General features: G+C 40.8%; 1 protein-coding gene across 1 annotated transcript in view; it reads right to left on the bottom strand.

Annotated features, from left to right (window-relative positions):
- Positions 1–5,078, bottom strand: part of PRRG1 (proline rich and Gla domain 1) — a 31,037-nt gene extending 25,959 nt beyond the window's left edge. Inside the window, exon 1 of the mRNA XM_066545469.1 lies at positions 5,025–5,078. The gene's annotated coding sequence lies outside the window, so the exon portion shown is untranslated. The remainder of the gene's footprint in view (positions 1–5,024) is intronic.
- Between the last annotated feature and the right edge of the window lie 15,009 nt (positions 5,079–20,087).

The following is a 20,087-nucleotide window of genomic DNA, read 5'->3' as shown; positions in this document are numbered from 1 at the left end:
TGCCCACAGCTCTGACAACCAACAGCAGCAAAAAACACAACAGTGAGTCCATTCCATTCCTGATACTCACAAGTGCTCAGCAGTATTGAAATAAAATATCACAGACTCTGCTCGTTTCAGCTGCCACAGGAGAAATCTATAGGAAAACCAGCAGGAGATTAAACTAATTCTGACACTGAAACCTCATTTAACCCTTCCCCATTCCCCATAGCCATGAGAATGCAGACCAGGGACAGAAAGTTGTTTCTCCTCCCAGGTTTATTTAGTAAATAGTTAGAGTTATAGCCTGCAAATAAAAGCTGAAGAATATTCACAAGGTCAGTAAACAAGTCACTGATAAACCTGGAGAAACAGCCAGGTGCAAAAGTTCACAGGTCTGTTGATGCCACTGTTTATGAGTTTTCCTGCTAGGATTCCATAAACTGCCTTCACACCAGTGAGCCAACAGATTGACACCTTCTGAGCCATTCTTCAATGCCAAGTAGGAAACATTTACAAATACAGCTGATTATAATAAATATTACAGTTTAGACAGTTATGTTAAATGTTTAATTTAGTGACTGGGATCTTAATGAAGAATTGCTGTAAAGTGAATCTTGAAAATGGTCCATCCATTGTTATACTACAGGAAAACAAAGAACTCAGTAAAACAGGAATATCCAGAATTACCACAATTCTTGGTGTAAACAAACAAACAAAAATCTCAGCCACCCTGAAGTTCTGGCAAATATAGATTTTCTGCAGTTTCAGGTGACAAAATGAATATTTCACTGGGATTAAGTTTTATGTATGACAAATTACTCCCATCCTACACCTCACATGGTACCTCTGGATTGTAGCATTACTTAATTCAACCACTCTTGGAGTAATCATATTGGAACAGACCAAGATGAAAAACTGGAAGTATGCTGAGTGTGTGATCTTCAAATATGAGATGCCAGTTTTCAAAAGTAATTTCAGAACCAACATGGGAAGCCTGATTCAAACACTTTAAATGAAACACCCCACTGAGCAGGTAAAATGCACAATGAAATGTGTAGAATGCAAGGGATCTCAAAGATCTTTCAAGATGCAACTGCAGGACAGTCAGTCTCTCCCTCATGCAAAGATATCTGTGGTCAAAAAAAAAGTAATCTATTTGCACAAAGCAGCATTCCTGGTTTGAAAATGGGCAACACTTCTTGTGCTACTACAGTGTGCATGTCTCAGCCCTGGATGCTAACTCCAGTACAGTGGGCTGTGCAAATGTATTTCTTACCTGATTTTATAAATGTAGTTCTGAACAGATGCCTAACTTTTATTCAAAGTTGAAGTTATTTTACATAGTGATTATGTATTATTAAAAATAAGCAACAGCCTGAAATAGGCACAAAAGAGCTCTCAACAGATGTGTTTTCTTAGCAAGCCAAAATCCCTGGTGTGATTTTAGGTGGTTAGCATGGAATTTATTTTTCTAATTGTCAAGGCTTTATTTTTGAAATGTAGCTATTCTAATAATAGTATTCACCAACCTTGATTAAAGCACTGATTACTTGATAATCAGCAACATCAAAAATGCCAGCAAGAAAAGAATGGGTTAAGTGTATTTCACACAAATGTGTATCAAATTTTACTTAACAAGAATCAGTAAGACAAGCAAAGGTAAACAAGGAAAGGTCTGGGTATGGCCAGATTAGATTTTAAAAGGTCAAATAGTTGCCAACATCTGAACTCAGCTGGCAGGAGAACAGAGGAGACATTAGGTCATTCAGGCCACTCCTTTGCCAGCTCTGTAGGGTTCTCCACTGCACACTGCAAGTGCTTTTGTTTGTAATGTGGAAGAGGAGAGGAAGCAACTGTGGGGGCAAGAAAGTAGATTGTCTTTGGGGGCTGAAGCAAAACAACCATTAAAGAAACATCAGCCAGACCAGACAGCATCCTGGAAACACAGCTGATGAAGTCATGAAAGAGAGATGAAAATGAGCAACAAAACTCAGGATTGAGCTGACAAACTGAAAGCAAAAGCTCTTAGCAGGATGGTGCAAAGAATTTAGAACTCTTGCCTGCAGGAATCTGGTGTAATTTGTTGAGTAACTGGGAAGAAATGACACATATAAGATTTACTGGAATAATGGAAGAGGGAAGCAGAGGGGCAAAATGGGCTCATTTTTCCCCAGTACTCATACATGTGCAACCACATCTCTTGTTCCCTGCCTGTCCAGCTGTTTCTACGAGCCAGGTAAGAGCCAAAAACAAGTCAGAGAAGTCTTTGTTTTCAACCTGATTGGTTCTGTGATCTGCCTCACCAAAAGAGTGTGGAAATTTCACTGTCACAAGTGAGGGAGGTCACAGAGGCAGGCAGAACAAAATGATGGACAAGAGGATCACAGGAAAAGGGAGCTGTTTAAAATGACAGAGCAAACAAAAATGGTTCACACTGCTGTAGTCTAAAATTAGCACAGTCCTGAAGTATATTTTATCCCGCTTTTGCCACAGAATTTATTCATGACTCTTGATAAATTACCTAAAAATGTTGTTCCAATGTGGACACCAACTACTTACACTTTATTTTAGGGATGCATCTCCCAAAATCTGACTGCTTGATTTGCAAAAGCAGAATAGGTTTAGAACAGACATTCAATTTATTTGCACCTGTGCAACTTAACATAAATGAGGACAACTGGACTCAATACCCTGGAAAAAAATCAGATCCTACCTAGACCAGATTTGGTCTTCACAGTTTTATCTTTCACTCTTTGTGTGGAATGGGAGGATGATTTCCTTGTTTTAGGAGAGTTTTCTCAATTAAGGGGAGAATTAGTTGAGTACTGAGATCTAAGGTGATAAGCACAACAGAAGATGGCAAAGGAAATTTGTAATTCCATAATCAAAGCAGAATTTGATGCAGATTTGAGTTACCTCAAGAAAACATCTTGACACCATCCAACCAAAGTAAGGAGGATGAGACCAAAATACTTCCTGAATACAACAGCATTTTTTTATGCAAGAAACAACATGCTATTACTTAATAGAAAACTGTAGCTCATTCTAGATGTATGAAGAGATTGATTTAAAGGTAACTTCAAAACTTCAGTTCTCCATTTGTGTTTCTGGAAATGGCACTATGAGTACAGCTACTCTGTGTGTAACTATCCACTTCTCTCAGAAGAAAACTGGTAATCAAGTTATAATCTCAACATCTGCATGAGGTACAACCAGATGCAATGCTTTCTTTTGAGTACACTAGTAGGACAGAAATTTCTGGATGAACTTGTGTGAGAAAAGGATAATCCAGGTTTCACTCAGGGATTTCCTGATATTTGCTAGTTCCAGGAGTACAGAGTTACTCAGGATGCCAGGTTCCAGCCTAATCTGTTCCAGAAAATGAAGTTTTTTAGTCTACAAGAGGTTAAAGTGAGATGGCTGAAAATGAACAGATAAGTAAAAATCTCATTCCTGTTTCCACGCAATACTCTTACATACAAATTCCCTGTCCCCTCTTCTCTGGATTGTAATCTCACTGCCCTGGTTCAGCAAGAACTACTCTTGCAATCTCAGTCACCTTTACTAGGTAAATCACCTCAGACTGCTCATCACCTCTTGCACTTGTAAACCTCCCCCACACTGCTTTATCAATGGCACTCCCTCTGTTCAACACAAGGGCCAGAATGTTCAACCTCCCAGTTGCACAACCCCTTCACACAGGTGTGTGTGTCTGTGTGCATAATACACACGTGTACATTAAAAACCAGGGCTTCTACACGCATACCTAATCATTTATGTACAACTAAAAAAACTCAGTTCCTCCCAGCCACAGTTCTTTAAGCCAGTATAAGCATCCCTATGGCAGGGAAACAGACATGATTACTAACCAGGTTAATCAGAAAAAGTGTTTAAAAGGTCAGTTTGAATCTGGTGGTAATGCCCCGTGCCACACCCGCCCCTGCTGTATCAACAATGGTGCCAGCACGCGGAAAAGATGGTAAAGGAGGTGGTAATGAGCAGAAAAAGTACAGCTAGTGTTTTTTTCAGTCACAGTCAATAGTAATGATAAATTGAAGGTCTTGATTTTAATCTAGAACAGCAACATCTGCATAACTGTCCCTCTTCCCTTCACAAACTTTTCTATGAGAACTTGAAATTCTTTCGAGTGTTTTCCTGTGCTTCTTCCTCTTACTCACTGGCTCCATTCCTCTCCGTTTTGTTCCCAATCACCGCCTGCTCTCTCACTCCTCAACCAATGCAACACTGAATCCCAGCTTCACTGTGGTAGCACTGAGGCTCCCTCTGCCCCTCCTGTTTCCTGTGGATGTGGATGAATTGTTCCCTTGCCAGCACCAGGCCTAGGAAAAGTCCCCCAGAGCCCGGAGGGTCGGGCTCATTCCCACACACACCTTCCCAGCCCAGCAGCCACAGCCTGAGCCCGTCCTGGCCACCGCAGCTCCCGCACAGACGGGGCCTCTGGGTGACCCTTTGGAAAAAGTTCTGTCAGGAATACGAGCCTCGGAGGGCTGCGGCTGTGCTCCGCGGGTTTCTTTTGGAGGATGGTGTTTTTTAAAACTTCGGAGAAAAACGCATCAGCTGCTTATTTTGGAGAGAGTCGCTAAGCTCTTCCAAAAGAGAAATCTCGCAGGATTCTTCCTTTGTTCAATACACTCCACACATTTTCTCCCCCGGCTTAACTGGCAATGGCACAAACCCTTGGAGAGGACTTTACCGGGAGGCTGCCGGCCGCCGGAGGGCGGCGAGGGGCGGAGGGCAGCGGGGCGCGTTCCACCCTCACTCCCCTCAGGGATCCCTATGCGGGACCCCCGCCCCGGGCGCTCCCTGCGGGCACCGCTCCCGCCGTCCCCGCGCCGGGCAGCCCCTTCCCGCCGGCGGCCCCCGCCCGCCCGCACCCCGCGCTGCCCGCACTCTCCGCCTCAGCCTGCTCGTCTCCCGCACTGCCCGCACTCACCGTCCCTGCCCGCACTCACCGTCCCTACCCGCACTTGGCCCGCCCTCACCATCCCTGCCCCTACTTCACCCGCACTGCCCGCACTCACCGCCGCCGCCCGGGTGCGGAGCAGGGCCGGCGCTGCCGCCCCGCGCTGCCCCAACGCCCGCTGCGCGCTCGGCGGAGCAGGCGGCGCCTCCGCGCATGCGCCCGGCAGCCCGAGGGCGGCTGTGAGGCGGGGAGAGACTGAGGGCGACCTGGCGCGCCCGCCCGCGCCCCGCTGCTCGTTGTCCCGGTGTCCCGGTTCGGAGCTGGCCCGGGGATCAGGGGCTCCGCAGGGTGGCCATCGGTCCCCTCCCCGGGCAGGGTGATCCTTTCAGCCACCCCCGACCGGGAGCTCCACGCGGTAGCAGCCCTGGGCTCAGCACTCCCCGGTTATCAGGACCGCGGGCGCGGCTGCCATGGCCTCACCGAATCTCTCTGCCTTGGTGTTTCCAGTGTTAAAGTTTGGTGTATCCCGGAATTACAGAATCAACTGGGTCGGAAAAGAGCTCAGAGATCATCGAGTCCAAGCTGTGACTGAACACGACCGTGTCAACCAGACCGTGGCCATGTCCAGTCTTTAACACCTCCAGGGATGGTGACTTCACCACCTCCCGGGGCAGTTCCAATATTTAATTACTATTTCTGTGAAGAAATTCATCACAGTATCCAACCTGTATAGATAGACCCAGTGTTTTCATTTAGGAAAGACACAGGCAGCCGCACACTGGTGATTGTGGTCTTTGATGAAAAGCTAAAAATGGTGCCACAAGTAATGATTTTCCCCTTCCGTGCCCCCAAAGGTGGCTGCATGGAGCTGTGGGGTTCATTGCCCAGAGTTCTGAGACTTTGAGTGCACTCAGACCTCATCCCCCAGAAGATGCATTTTAGGAACCCTAAAACGTCATGTTCTACATTAAAAAGTAAAGGCTGGTTGGCTTTTTGCACTGTCCAGAATTAATCTGAAACCAGAGAGTTTGATAGCTTAATTTTGTTTGTGGCTGGTGCCTTCATTTTCACCTCTATGACTTTAAATGGATGTGTATGGAAAGAAGATGAAGGTCCTCAGAAAATTCACAGCAAATTAATAATCCCTACCTGACTTCAAAGATGCTGCTGTCAGTGGTGCCGTGGCCTGATTATAAATGACTTAGGAACAATCTACAAAAAATAACAGCTTGGCTTGCCAGAAGAGAGATTGAGGTCTAAGTGGTGTGGAGTGTAAAGTATCATTTATTCTGTGAAAATGGAATTGAAGTTCCCTATAAATATGCAGTGGTTTGGTTTTTTTTTTTTTTTTTTTTAAGTTTACATTGCTGCTGTCTTCAGATTCAATGAATATGAAGAATATGAATATGAATTTTTGTGGCTCAAATTTTTGGTGGGTTTCTATGCAGTATACCAGATCTTTTAAACTTTATTTTATATTAAGAGACAACTGACAATGAGCAGAAAATGAACGAGGTAGCACTACAGTCACAGAGAAGATGAGGGAATGGAAAGATGAGACATGGTTTGCAATAGTTCAGGCCATGTCTCAGCTTCTTTAATGAATCTTGATGTACAATAAAAGTTAATGCTTCCATATATGTCAGCTGAGAACTGACTCTGAGACCATCAGGTTTTAAACAAAAGAAATTACATTAATGTGTCTGACAGTTCTTTGACAGAATTATCTAGAAACTCCAATGCTTTGAAGCAATGGGAGACAAAATACTTCTGCTCTTTGAAAGTTTGTTGAGGCCCTGACAACAAATGGTCATGGAGAGAGGCACACACCATCAGAGGCTGAGTTTCCAAGAGAATTGAATTTACATCTGCTTTTCTTTGGAAGGCAGGGGGTTTTCTTGTAATAATTTACGAATACTTGCCACAGGTTGTTTGCATTTGCAGTATTCAACCATATCTGTTTAACTTAAGAGCAGGTGGTTGGGAAATAACCAGGAAAAGCAATAGATGAAAAATTTCTTTATAAGGGTCAGGAGACAATATTTAACTTAATAATTATGCAGCACTTTCTTCCTAGATTCCAGGTGCATTGCACAGTTTGTTTGTGAAGGCTTAGGGCCAAAAGCTCCAAAGGGCAATTAAAATGTTAGAAAACACTGGAAACAGAGGACAAGAAATGTCACGGCTGTATTGGAAGAGAGAAACTGGCATTGAGCCTGCTGAAAGGAGTGGAGGCATAAAAACAGACCAATACTTGAGTAGAACTCATTGGGGAACCTTACTGTTGCCAGTTTTAAAGGATATAGTTTAATAAAATTTAAACTATTTGTCCAAGGGGGAATTCTGAACAGAAGGAAGCCCATTAGTATGGATAATAGTTTTGCTCTGTAAGTACTGCCCTTGGATTTTTGAAAATGAGTTAAAATCCCGACTCTTCTACTTTGGACACATGGGAGGAATGTTTGGGTCCCACTTCTTGGAGATGTTACTCCATATAAATACTTAAACATCCCTGAGAACAGCAGCAACAAACCCACTGGAAGGCCCTAACATCCTGTTGCTGAGGGTACACTTGAAGCCTTTGTCTATGACATTAATGAAGATATCAAATAACACTGGCCCCAAAACCGACCCCTGAGGAACACCACTTGTCACTGATGTCACTGGGACTCTGAGCCACTGATCACTCTTCTCTGGGTGTGACCATCCAACCACTTTCTTATCCATCTAACAGCCCACTCTTCAAATCCATCTCTCTCCAACTTAGAGAGTTTGAATGACTCTCAGTTTTCACATCTTAAACCTCATTTCTTCCACAGATTCTGTCATGGTGCAGAAATAATTTTAATACAATTAATATTAAAATATAGTTTTTAGGTCAAATCTGCTTTCATCTCTAAGAATAAACAGTCATTTGATTTTGAAAATATTGTCATAGACAGTTACACATTTGCTTCTAACTCCAGGGTACCTTTAGGGGGTCCACTCATAGAACATGAAGAAATAAATACAAAAGTGAGGATTCAGCCAGACTTTTCTGGGGTGAAAAAATTATCTTTATAATGTAGCCCAGGATCATGACAAGGAGTGGGAGAAACAAGGTTTTTGCCTGAAGAGAGATGAAAGTTCAAAAGCTATTGCAGTAAAAGAACTGACAAAACTTTAAAAATGGAAGGAAGCAGAATTGTGTCCCAGCACAATAGCTGGGATACTCTACTTTTTTTCTAGAAAAATATATTGTTTTATTTACCCTAAATTTAGGCACAGAGTACACCTATAAAGTAAGTGTGCCTTACAAAGTCTTCTTATTTTTTGTGTGAGCATATGTTAAGAGTAAAGATACTTACAGAACTTGCTTGAAATGGCCAAAGGGGAAAATTAATATAAAGTGTGATTTACTGCCAAGGATTATTATGAGTTTTCCTGTTTATGCTGTGCATTATCTTTGCACAGCTAATGTGTACCACACACTGGACCATTTCTCAGGATATCACACTTTTCACAGGAATGCAGCTGGTTTATTTGCCATCAAACATTGCCATCAAACAAAGCAAACAAATATTAAGCCAAGAGGCTTCTAAAGTGCCGTGTCACACGCAGATCCAATGTCCTCACTACTTGGTATTTCCTGCTCTGGGACTTTTTCTCTTCTGACAAATGAAAAACTTTAGCTGAAGGGGTTAGTCTGATGACAAGAAAACAACACAGATTTTCTGTCCTCCTTTTATCCCTCCATTTTGCCATCCAGTTTTGAAACTTCTGATGTTGCCATACAAGAATGTAGGATGCAAAGGATCCATGACCGCCGTGAGGAACTGCACGATATTTTCCAGCAGATTCACTTCCCCCCTCCAGTCCCTCTGCCCTGGGATCTGGACTGGAGCAGGATCCTCTCGGCCACATAGGGTAAATCAGCTGGGTTTTAGAGCCCATTAAAGGCCCCTTTTAGTCAGGGGGGGAGTTGGTCCCTGGTGAGTGATTTCTCTGTGTCTCATCATGACCCTGATGCTGCTGATGCACCCAGCAGCTCCTGCTGCACTCTGGGAACTTAACACCACGCACACAACTTCTACACTCTTGGGCTGCTTTCAAGTGCATTTAAATATCACTGTGTAATACATTAACTCGATTCAAATGTTTTGGATTTTTTAATAATCCTTCATTATTCCGGCAAAGCAACATAGGAATGTTTAGTTTTCTGAATGACTGCTCACATCTAAATGGCTTTGTTCCTTCAAAAATTAATTTATGATTCACTCCACTCCCTCCCCAAACATTGACAGGGTTTGATGTATGTTCCAGTTGTTTTGTGAAGTGCTCAGAAGGCACCATTTTGCATCTGTGAAGGTGTTCACCTGAATCACTGTAGATCACACAAGTGTGCAATTGATCTGAGCCAAATATTACAAAGTAATTGCAAACTCATTTCTGTTCTGTAACTTTGATATGAAGAGCAGGCTGCATATAAGTCCTATACCATTGTTTTTATAATGCATATTTTAGTTTGATTGGTAGCCTCCATAACCTCCATAACCTTGGAAGCTGCCATGATTGTTTTTCTGATCCTGATTAGTCTTGTATCTTATAATTTCTTCTGTGTTGAAAAAAATAACAGGAAAAAGAAAAACAAATAAACAGAAATATTTAAGAACAAGCTAGGTCTTTCAGCTGTACAGTTCTTCCCTACAGATCAGCAACCACAGACCCCCGGTATGACATGAACCTGCGAGTTATTTAAGACAGTTGTAGACCTTGGAACTGAAGATTATGTGCCCAGATCCTGGCTGGGACAACAAAATAAGCAACTTCCTAATCAGGGCTTGCAAGTAGCTTTGTTTCTCACTGAATAAAAATGTTAAAATATTCAGAATATTCTTAACATCTAGAAGAAAAACAAATAGCTGATAAAATAATACCATCCCTAAAAGAGAGTCTGAAAACTGTTAGGGAAATGCCAGTTCCTATGATATTTGTGGAAATAAGTGATTTGGATTCACTGCTAAACTCTTCCCTATGACTTTGGAATGTATTTCCATACTTTTAAGAGAAGAAGAGTAGGAAATAGATGAGTGACTTTTTATTTTATAACACTGTGCAAAGCTTTTGAAAGCCCATTTGATATAAAAAATAAATCAGCAACTGCATTTAATAGGCTGTTCTAGCAATCTCAACATCCCTGTAACACCACAATCAACTCAGATTTCCTTTCTGTGGTTTGTAGTGTCTTTCCAGAACATCTCAACAAAATAGAACCCTTGCTACATATTTTTTTTCTTAAAGTCTGTTCTGCTGTTGACAATATAAAGCTGATACACACATTTAGTGACAAGGCACGCATATACAAAAAGAGCAAGTACCCCAAGTATAAAAGACAACAAAAATGTGACTGGAAATGGACTTATTTGGTTTGTTACTTCATGCTGTTAGAATTCCACTGACATGATCTTATAAGATGCAGACCTTTGTGCTTTCTGTTTGTAAATAAATGTCAAAGAGAAGGACATTAATTCTGTACAGTCCTCGAGTACATATCTTGAATTTCCTCACAAAACAATGGAGACAAAACCCTCTGTTGTGTTGGAATTCTGTTAACTGAGAGATGTGATTAAAAGGCCCCAGTTCTTTTCTGGTCAGAATAGGTGTCCTGCAACTCAGAGGGACCTTGGCAGGTTGGAGGGAAGGGTCAGCAGAAGTTTCATGGAGCTGAACAATGGGAAGTGACAATTCCTGCCTCTGGGGAGGAATTACCCTGTACAACTGATCTCCTGGAAAGCATCTTGGTAGAAAAGCATCTGGGAGTCCTGGTGAGTGCCAAGCTGACCATGCCATGTGCCCTTGTGGCAAAACATCCTGCTCTGCATCAGGCAGAGTGTCCAGAGCAGCTGGTGGAGGGGGATCCTTCCCTCTGCTGAGCCCTGGTGAGACACAGCTGATGGGCCATGGAGATAAATGAGGGCCTTGAGAGGCTGGGAGAGCTGGGACCACTCAGCCTGGAGAAGAGAATGCTCAGGAGGATCTTATCCATGGCTACAAATATGCAATGGGGTGTTTTTCCCCTAGAGGACAAAGCCAGACTCCTGTCAGATGTGCCTGGGGATGGGACAAAAGGCAAAGGTGCAGACTGAATTACAGGAAATTTCATTAAATTTCTTTTATTTTTTTGTAATGAGGGTCAAACACGAGAACAGGCTGCCCAGAGAAACTCTGGAGGCTCAATCTTTGAGATATTAAAAATCTGTTTGGACATGGCCTTGACTAACCTGCTCTGAGCAGAGTTTTGGACTAGAAGATCTCCAGCATCACCTCCCTGCATCGGCTCATTTGTGCCTCTTTCTCCAGACCACCTCCATGCAAATGTGAATTTTGCAAGGGTTTGGACAGTAGCTGTGGGCTGTGCCAGGTGCTGTGTTTTGAACCAAGTTGGATGACACAAGTTAGAAACATGTCAGGGAGTGAGAGGCTTCCCATGGACTGCACCCAGGCAGTAAACATTCACCTTTGGCTTATCCTACTCAGCACTGCCAAGAGCAAGTGACTTTCATGTGTTCTTTCTCTGCTTGGAAATGCCTTAACTATTGTTTCTGCATAGCCAGGGGGATTTATAGGCTGACCCTGGGGGATTATTGCAGTTTCAGTATAGCATGTTTCTACATAGTTAACAGTATATTAGCAAATAACTGATGGGTGATCAGGAGCAGGAGGAAAGGTAGTTTAACCTTCAACCTAAAGATGCACCCTTCTCACCTTGTTTTAATTTTGCAATATCCAGCAACCCTGAGAAAGGCCATTCTTTTTTCATGACCACACTGGAGTTGGATCCAATGGTCAGTGCTACAAGCTGTTCTAATAAGCATTCCACAGTTTGCATCTCCACAATTGATTTAGAAAACTGCTCAGAAACCACCTTAACAAAATAATGAGCTTTTGAAGAGAAGAAAAAATAGTACAGAAACAGGAAACTCAGATGAGTGAAGATGAGTATGAAAAAAATGGTGTGTGTGAGGGATTTAACCAAAAGGTTATAGAGCAGCAATATGCAGAGTGCAAACAACAAAAAATGTAACCAAGTTAATGATTAGAGGAAGATTTGGGAATGGTTTCCCTACTATTCAGTGAAAAGGAAACGCAAGAGAGGCATGGAGGGCAGTGACCAAAATTTCAATGTCACAAGAGTTTCTTGTTTAATTGTCTGTTATCCTGGTCCATTCAGGGAGCAATAAAATGAAAAAAAAACCCAACAACTTATTACCTTGTTAGATAATATATGGAGAAATTGCAAGTATGCTTGAGGATAGGATTCAAATGACCAACAGTCTTGCTAAACTGAAGAAAAATAGAAGGTGAGGTTATATAGGAACAAATGAAAAGTCGTATATTGGGCAGTTTACATACATATACTTTATATGTGAACTCAAACTACTTTCCAGGGATAGATAAGCATTTAGAAGCCCTGAATTACACAGGCTCATCTTTTTGTAATGCCTATTGTGGGACCATAATATAAGAAAGCTGTAAAGATACTAGAAAGCATCCAAAGGAGGGCAATGAGGATAGTGAAGAGCCTTGAGGAGAAGTTGTACAAGGAGTGACTGAGGTTCCTTGGTCTGTTCAGCCTGGAGGAGATCAAGGGGAGACCTCACTGCAGTCACAGCTTCCTTGTGAGGGGAACAGGAGGGGCAGGCACTGATCTCTGCTCTGTGTGACAGTGACAGGACCCGAGGGAATGGCCTGAAGTTGTGTCAGGGAGGTTTAGGTTGGGTATTAGGAAAAGGTTCCTCACCCTGAGGGTGTCTGGGCACTGGAACAGGCTCCCCAGGGCAGCACCCTGGCAGAGCTCAAGGATTCTGGGACAATGCTCTCAGGCACATGGTGTGACTCTTGGGGCTGTTCTATGCAGGGCCAGGAGTTGGACTTGATTGTAGTTGTGGGTTCCTTCCAACTCAGGATATTTTATGATTCTGTGAGGTATCCCTGATAGGACTGCTTACCTGTTAGAAGAAAGGGCTCCCCAGAGTGATTGAAAAAAACCCCAGCACTCCCTTTAATGCCACTGCATTGTGTGATGAGGTGTTCCAAGCAGGACAGGGAAAACAGATCTATTATAAAGCCATGTAGTGTTTTGTCTTTAGCTTTATTTTTTTGTGCAGTCCCAATGAATTAGATACCAAATAAACTTTATGAACAGCTTCTGCTTCTGTTTTCTCTTTGGGGGCTCTGAGATTTCCTGTACAGCTTCGTGCCAAGAAATGGACTTTGGAGCAATTCCACTGGCGGCATTCAAAAGGAGCAGCTGCATTTCCCACCAACCCTTTGCTGTTATACATCATTCCCCCAGTGCAACTTTGGTGGTTTACTGTAGCACTTTTCTTATCTGTTGTGGTGCCAAGGGAAACAAGTTTTTATAAACATGCAGGGGCAATTTTGTCCAAACACATTTTATTTTGCTTTCCAGTCCTCCAGCAGAATGTGTGTTGTCAACTGTTACATTTCAGCTGAGGTGGCCCTTGCCAGCTCAGGGCTAGTAAAATATCAACATTTTTTCATGAAAAGAGAAATGTTATCATGGTCTTCATAGTTAGCAACAGTATTTTATCAAACATATTTGATAAGTGACAACATTTCTTGTTTGTCCAAGGAAAATTGTCACAAAACTTGTGCTGTTATACATTCAATTACTTAATAGTTAATAACTAAGGAGATTTTACCAAATTCACTACATCAAAAAAAAATCACATTTTTATCCTAATTTTTGCTAACAGAATGCTCAGAATATGTGAAAATCAGATTTGAAATAGTGAGTGAACAATAAAATGTATAGCAGCTTTCGTATTTAGAATTTGTTTTGAAAGTCTGAAGGCAGCCCAAGTAAGCAGGAATCTGAATATTTCCATAGTTGCCTTTATATCACATTATGGCCAATTTGTCAGCAATAATGCAATGCAGGGGCACAAATTCATATTTGGCTTGGAAAGAAACGGATTTGCATTGTTGTCTTAAATGGTGTATTTTGTATGTCCATTAAGCAAGCCACAATTGTAAAAAAAATTCAATTTCTTGCTTTCATATTCAATTTTCATGTTAAAAATGGTTTCTATTACTATTATGTTGTGTTGCTTTCCAGCATATGCTGATTATTAAATGAAATATTTAAAATATGCAAATAGGAAGTAATTTATTTGGCTGTTGAATACTAATTCAAAGTCAATGAATTTTTCCTTAGGTTTGACTCTTTTGAAATTCATAAGAATGTTTGTATTACCTGTTTTAGATTATATAAAACATCTTTGATTTCTTCTGGGAGCTCTTTATGAATTTATATTGTAGCTGCATTTGACTAATGATTTCAGTTCAAGTCATGCAAATCATGAGTGCTGAAAACTATCAGATTAAAATTCATATTATTCAAGAAAAAGATTTATTTGTTTCAGACAGCTTCTGAAGTTATTGCAATGGAAGATATTAACTAAATCTCTTTCTATTATTCATCCCTATGTTCACTTTGTGCCACACAATATGAATGTCAATATCTACAAAATGATCTGTTTCTTCTCAACTGTCTTTGGGTTTTACACTTATACAGACAGAAAGTTGTAGGATTTAATTAATTTTTGATGTGCACCACCTCAGGACCCCACCCATCCTAGCAGCAGTGAATTTTTAGTGACTCACTTTGTGGAAATGAACTCTGTGCATTGGCATCAATAGACTCAGGAGACATAGAAGTGACAAAGGATTTGGGAGTATTTTGTCTCCAATAACACAGAAATTACTTAAACTTAGAAGTTAGATGTGCTACTGAGAGAAGGCCCTGAGTTCTGAGAAAGCACAGAATTGTGGTTTTCTGCACATCATAGGAAATCCTCCTGCATCCCTGGTTTGTCACTTAGAGTTACACCATGGAGGCTTCAGAGAAATAAATAATGCTAATCTATGTCCAGCACTGACTAATGAAATTCATTTCAGCATAAACATTTCTGCACTCCATCAGCCTTCGTGGATAGTTTTCTGTGAAACAAAGACAGTGCATTCAGTACAGAATTTAATAAATGGGGAAGAGCTGTTACAAGGGTTTGTTCTCCCTGTTATAATGTCCCTGGCAACTGAAGTCAGGACAAATTTGATTGCAACAAGAAACTCCTAATGAGTTTGCCAAGATGCTATCTCCAGCATGTCTCACTAATGAGGCTGAGAGGCTGTGATTGAGGGTGGTGTTATATTTATTCTGCACACACAGAAACATTAATAACCCTTCGGAAAGATGAAGTTCCTTCCTAGCAGTACTAATGAATGCAAAGTGAGGATTTTTTTCTTCCCAAAGAAAACAAATTAAGAAACAAACACATGAATGCTTGGCTCAAATCAGCACTATCATTTTTCCATCCATTTGGCATAGTTTTATTCTTTTATTATTTAAAACCTAATTATTTTTTTTCCTGTTAAACTGGTGGTCTGATAAAAGACTTTATTCAAATCAACAAAATTTTCCAGTGGAGACCAGTGAGATTGTGGCACCACTGGAGTAGGGACTGGCACCTTGGGACTGGGCTGAAATGGGACTTCTGAGCCATGGGTGGGGTTGAGGGAGGCCCTGAGGGTGATGGGCAAGGCCAGTAAGGCTTTTTAATGCTTTTATTAATAGGTTTGGGCTTTCCTTTAATGGTCAGTAGGCACATTTTCACAGTTGTGTTAGCTGGGTTGAACACAGTCCAAGGTTTCATCATGGTTTTTTACATGTGAATAAACTACTTTTTTCCTTACTTGTTTTAGACTTTCAGGAAATCAGTGGCATGGCAAAACATCTACAACTTGTAGTGTAGTTGTTTACAGATAAAGTGTTAGTTGCTCTTTTCTGTATTGCATTAAATACGAAATACAAATGTGGAAGTTAAGCAAAATCTCTGAAGTCACAAAGTTGATACGAGTGAGTCTGTCATAAATAAGCACATTACAGACCATGCAAGAGGGAGGAAATAACAATAGGTGATGAATTGAGAATTTGGTTTTTCAAGACTGTAGTGGATCAGCAGTAACAGATGCTGGAAAGGTGATTTTTTGACATAGCAAAGCTCCATGAGCTGAGGTAATGCATCACCCAATTCCATTTCAGTTGTAACTAAACAAAGATTAAAAAGAACACTATTAAGAAGAAAAAAATTGCTTTAATGGATTTATAATCTTAAAACTTTGTGACTGATCACACACAGTAGTCATTAGCAGGTAAATGTGCTCAGCAGTGAGAACTACCTTACCTACACAGCAGCAGTTGGGGGAACACAACTGAGATCAGTGCCAAGGGCCCAGAAGTCAGGGAAGCAGAAGTGAGTTGGACTCATATGATAATGTTATTAAATATTTAGTTACATCACCATCCCATGCAATTTACAGGATAAGCAAGACTTATCTAAAGTGTGTTTTTGGTTTTTTTCTTTCTTTTTTTTGGTAGCCTAGAACTCTAAGATTCAAATCACTAAAATTAGATGAGGTCAATTCCCTCTGAAGTGCAGAGGAGAGTTTCCTTCACTGTATTGCAGTCCCTGGCTGCGCACCAAATCCAGAGGAACAGAAGGTACAAAATCTTTCTGAAATACAACCTCTCATAGATAGCACAGATGTGTGATTTGGTCAGTCTGAGGAGCTCTACAGCAATTAAGAAATGTTAGGTTCTTTATGGGCTGTAAGTAGTTTTATAATGAGGCTTTACAAGTATGTGAGATCTGAGATATCTTTTTGTCCTCACTGGACAGTTGAAGAGATTTTCATGAGGTTGCAAATGACTTCTCCCTGACAAAAATATTAACCCACAAATAAAAGTTGAGCTCCTGCTCTAAAACCTGGAGAAAACACAACATCCAATGAAAAGGCTGACAGGACTGTTTTATAACTCAGGCAAATTAATGTGATTCCCTAGCTGTATTTTCACATATGTGTGACTAATCAGTGCTGAAATTTTTGCAAATAAATAGCATTATGAAAGCACCAGATATGGGGAAATTTCCTCATAAGCAAATGAATTTTGCATACTCTTAAGATAAAAAACCCAAAGTTTTTTAATAGCATATATAGCCCTGTGTGTAATAAAATATATTCCTGCTGCTTGTATTGTAGTGAATCCCTAAATATGCAAAGCATCATCCCAGTAATAATGGCAGACCTCCTAATTTTCATTATGTCCTAAATATTCAAAGTATATTGAGAAAGTTTCAGTTTTCCTGTTCTCCAGAGTTTTAAACACCCTTCAGTCTTTTACAGGCAGATGCAAACCCATTTTCATCACACTCCAATTCAACTGGGAGCTCTGCTGCTGTTTCAGCACGCTGTGGAGCCCAAGCTGATGTACCCTCACAGGGTTTATTAGCCTTGCATAGCTGCTGCTGGGACATGGCTTGTCTCCAGCCTCCCTGACCACGTCTGCCTGCAGGATCTGGGTAGAGGCACCCTTGGGAAAGAAGTTTAAGAAGTGCTGCCTGTCTTGTACTCAAGGGAGGCTGCTGAGATGGTGCTTGTAATGTGAACAGTAAACTTGCTTACAGCTGTGAGATTTGTCTTTGGCAGCTCTGAGGGAGCTGGCTGTAATCAGAAGTGCACACTGTGTGAATTCTGCTGTATTAACTCATTCTAATGGTTTCTATTTTTTTACTACCAGGCATGGTTATGCACAGTGCACAGAAACCAGATTATCAGGAAGAGTGAAAGCCCGTCATGGGACAGCTGTGTCCCTTTAAATCCAACAAACCAAATAACTTAAAATGGCTTTCAGAGCATGTATTATTTATTATCAGTCATACAGTCTCCCTCAGCTGTTATTCAGATTTGACCTGCACTGCAGAGTTTTGCCAGCAGTTATTTCAGCTGCAAGTGTGAAAATAATGGTGCTCCCTTGCTGATAGAACTGTGCTGCAGGAGAGACCATTTGTTGGCTCGATTAATGTTGCAGGGGAAAATAAAACAACACATAAGTCAACAGAAACCCCCTCTTGAACAAATTCACACTGCATAATCACCAGGCTGCTCTGCCAGAATAGCTGTGCTCAAACTGGGGTGTCCACAGAGGCTCTGTACGAGAGTTGAGCTGTCAGAGATAAACAATCTTATAAAGAGTCAAAATAGAAATCAATGTAAAAGAAGGAATAATGGTTTTGCTCATTAGGCATCATAGAGAGGGTTATACATTGTGTGAAACCCTGGGTATGCTGAATTCAGTAGCAAAGGCCTTGTTCTTGTAGGCACAAAATTAAATGCAGAAATTTATTCTTTGGCTCAGGCAAGCCCAACAGAACTAACCTATTTATTTCTTCCCATTACATCCTTCTTGTTTTCCAAAAGAATCCCAGTATTTAGTTCTTTAATATATTGAACTGTGATAATTATTCTTCATTTCTGTTTATTGGAATGCCAATATTCTTTCTTTCCTTATTGTTGCTTTATTAATGCATTGTTTTATCAAGACAATGGAAATCGTTAGCACAATATCCATGGAGAACTGGGAGCTTGTAGGCATTTATCATCTTCCTTATCCCTTGAGAGTTTGCTTTTAATTCAGGGAAATCTCTTAAGATTAATGGACTGAGGGAATGGGCTGAGAGTTAGATGAAGGCAGAAGAGTAAAATAAACATTCCAAGAAGAACATTGCTGTGCAGAGCGAACACAAGGAACAGAGCAGAAGTGTGGAATGCTCTGCAGAGAACTTCCCCTGAGTCCTGTCTGCAGCTCATTGCAGTGCACTGCAGTGTTCATTAAAGCTGATTTCCTGAGCTCTGGAAAGTGTGCTTGTTTCCCTCCTGGTGCAACATGGAAAGGTTCCCTTTCTCAGTGGTTTCTGTGCACGTGTCAAGTCAGTGTTTAATGCCTTCACAAAGTCCCAGGGTACTCCTCGTGTTGCTTGAGGGCCTCAGAGCCAAACCTTTAAAGTGATTAAAAAATCAAGACCAAACTCTATTAAAGGCTGAATTTCAGTCAATTAGCTACTAAGCCAGCTGATCTCTCAGGGTGATGCAGCTCACAAATCAGAAGATAAAGCACACAGAGCTGGGAGATTGAACCCCCTGAGGGCCACACAAAGTTTTTCTTTCTTTCTGAGGAATCCTCTTCACGTGCCTATCTACTGTCCACCCCAGTCCTCAATATTGTAGTCTAAATAATAGTGATGAAAATACATTATTCAAAGGGTAGATACATGTACTGAAACCTGAAGGAGATTGGGTATTTCAAGACACCCATTAAGGTCTTACTTGCTGGAAGTCTGGGTTACAGGTAGAAGCTAGTTAGCCATGACAGTGATGTAGGGTTGGATTTTAATCCCCAAATAACTCCACATTAGTTTGGAATAATTATAATAATATTTTGCCAATTTTACTGTGTTTATATGAAGTAGGAGTGGTACAATTATAATAGCTTATGTTTTTGTCTGTTACATTCATAATGGTATCATACAGGTAAAAACATGTAGCTCACTGGGTGAGTGATATATTTTATATTTCAGAGTGGTAGAGAATGAGTAAGATTGAATACAGAAGAAGTCTCAATTTTGAGCACTGGCCTTTCATGAGGAACCATCAAAGGTCATTTATCTACCTCACTATACTTTATCTGTCATCTGTCATTTGAATAATAACCATTTGAATGGTATCCTTTAAATTTTTACATACCTATTGCCAAGGATCACTGACTAGGAAAAAAATAAACAACTTATCTGTACAGAAGTTCATTAGAGAAAATTATTCAAAATTCAATTAATTACACCAATTTATTCCTAGAGATGTTTAAAGCCTGTTCTTTTAAGAGTGAAATACTACTATTTGGATATGAACTGAGATGTGAAAAAAACAAGGAAGTGCTATTTATATACTCACACATTAGTCAAATGCAAAGGTAGTTGGATGTCACCTAATATACCAATTCTGTACTCAAAATCAAATCATTAAAAAAAATAACAAAAACTACAATTGCTTTCTGTCCAACAAATTTTTCCTGGAAATTACAGAAGCATAATTAAGCTAACATAGCTGTACTAATCTAACTGTCTATATAAATGCATGTTCCAGCATGAGAGTGGCTTTCTCTGCTCCAGCTGAATCAGTTCTAAAGGAATAATGCCAAAACTGGGAAAAAAAGGCCTCTCATAATTAGATGAAAGTGTCCACATATGAATTTGTATTAATGCCTTGTAGCACTTTAGAATCA

Source organism: Molothrus aeneus, chromosome 2, assembly GCF_037042795.1.
Source record: "Molothrus aeneus isolate 106 chromosome 2, BPBGC_Maene_1.0, whole genome shotgun sequence".
NCBI lineage: Eukaryota > Metazoa > Chordata > Aves > Passeriformes > Icteridae > Molothrus > Molothrus aeneus.
Note: the sequence above shows the minus strand (reverse complement) of the source record. Positions and strands in the feature narration are given on the sequence as shown.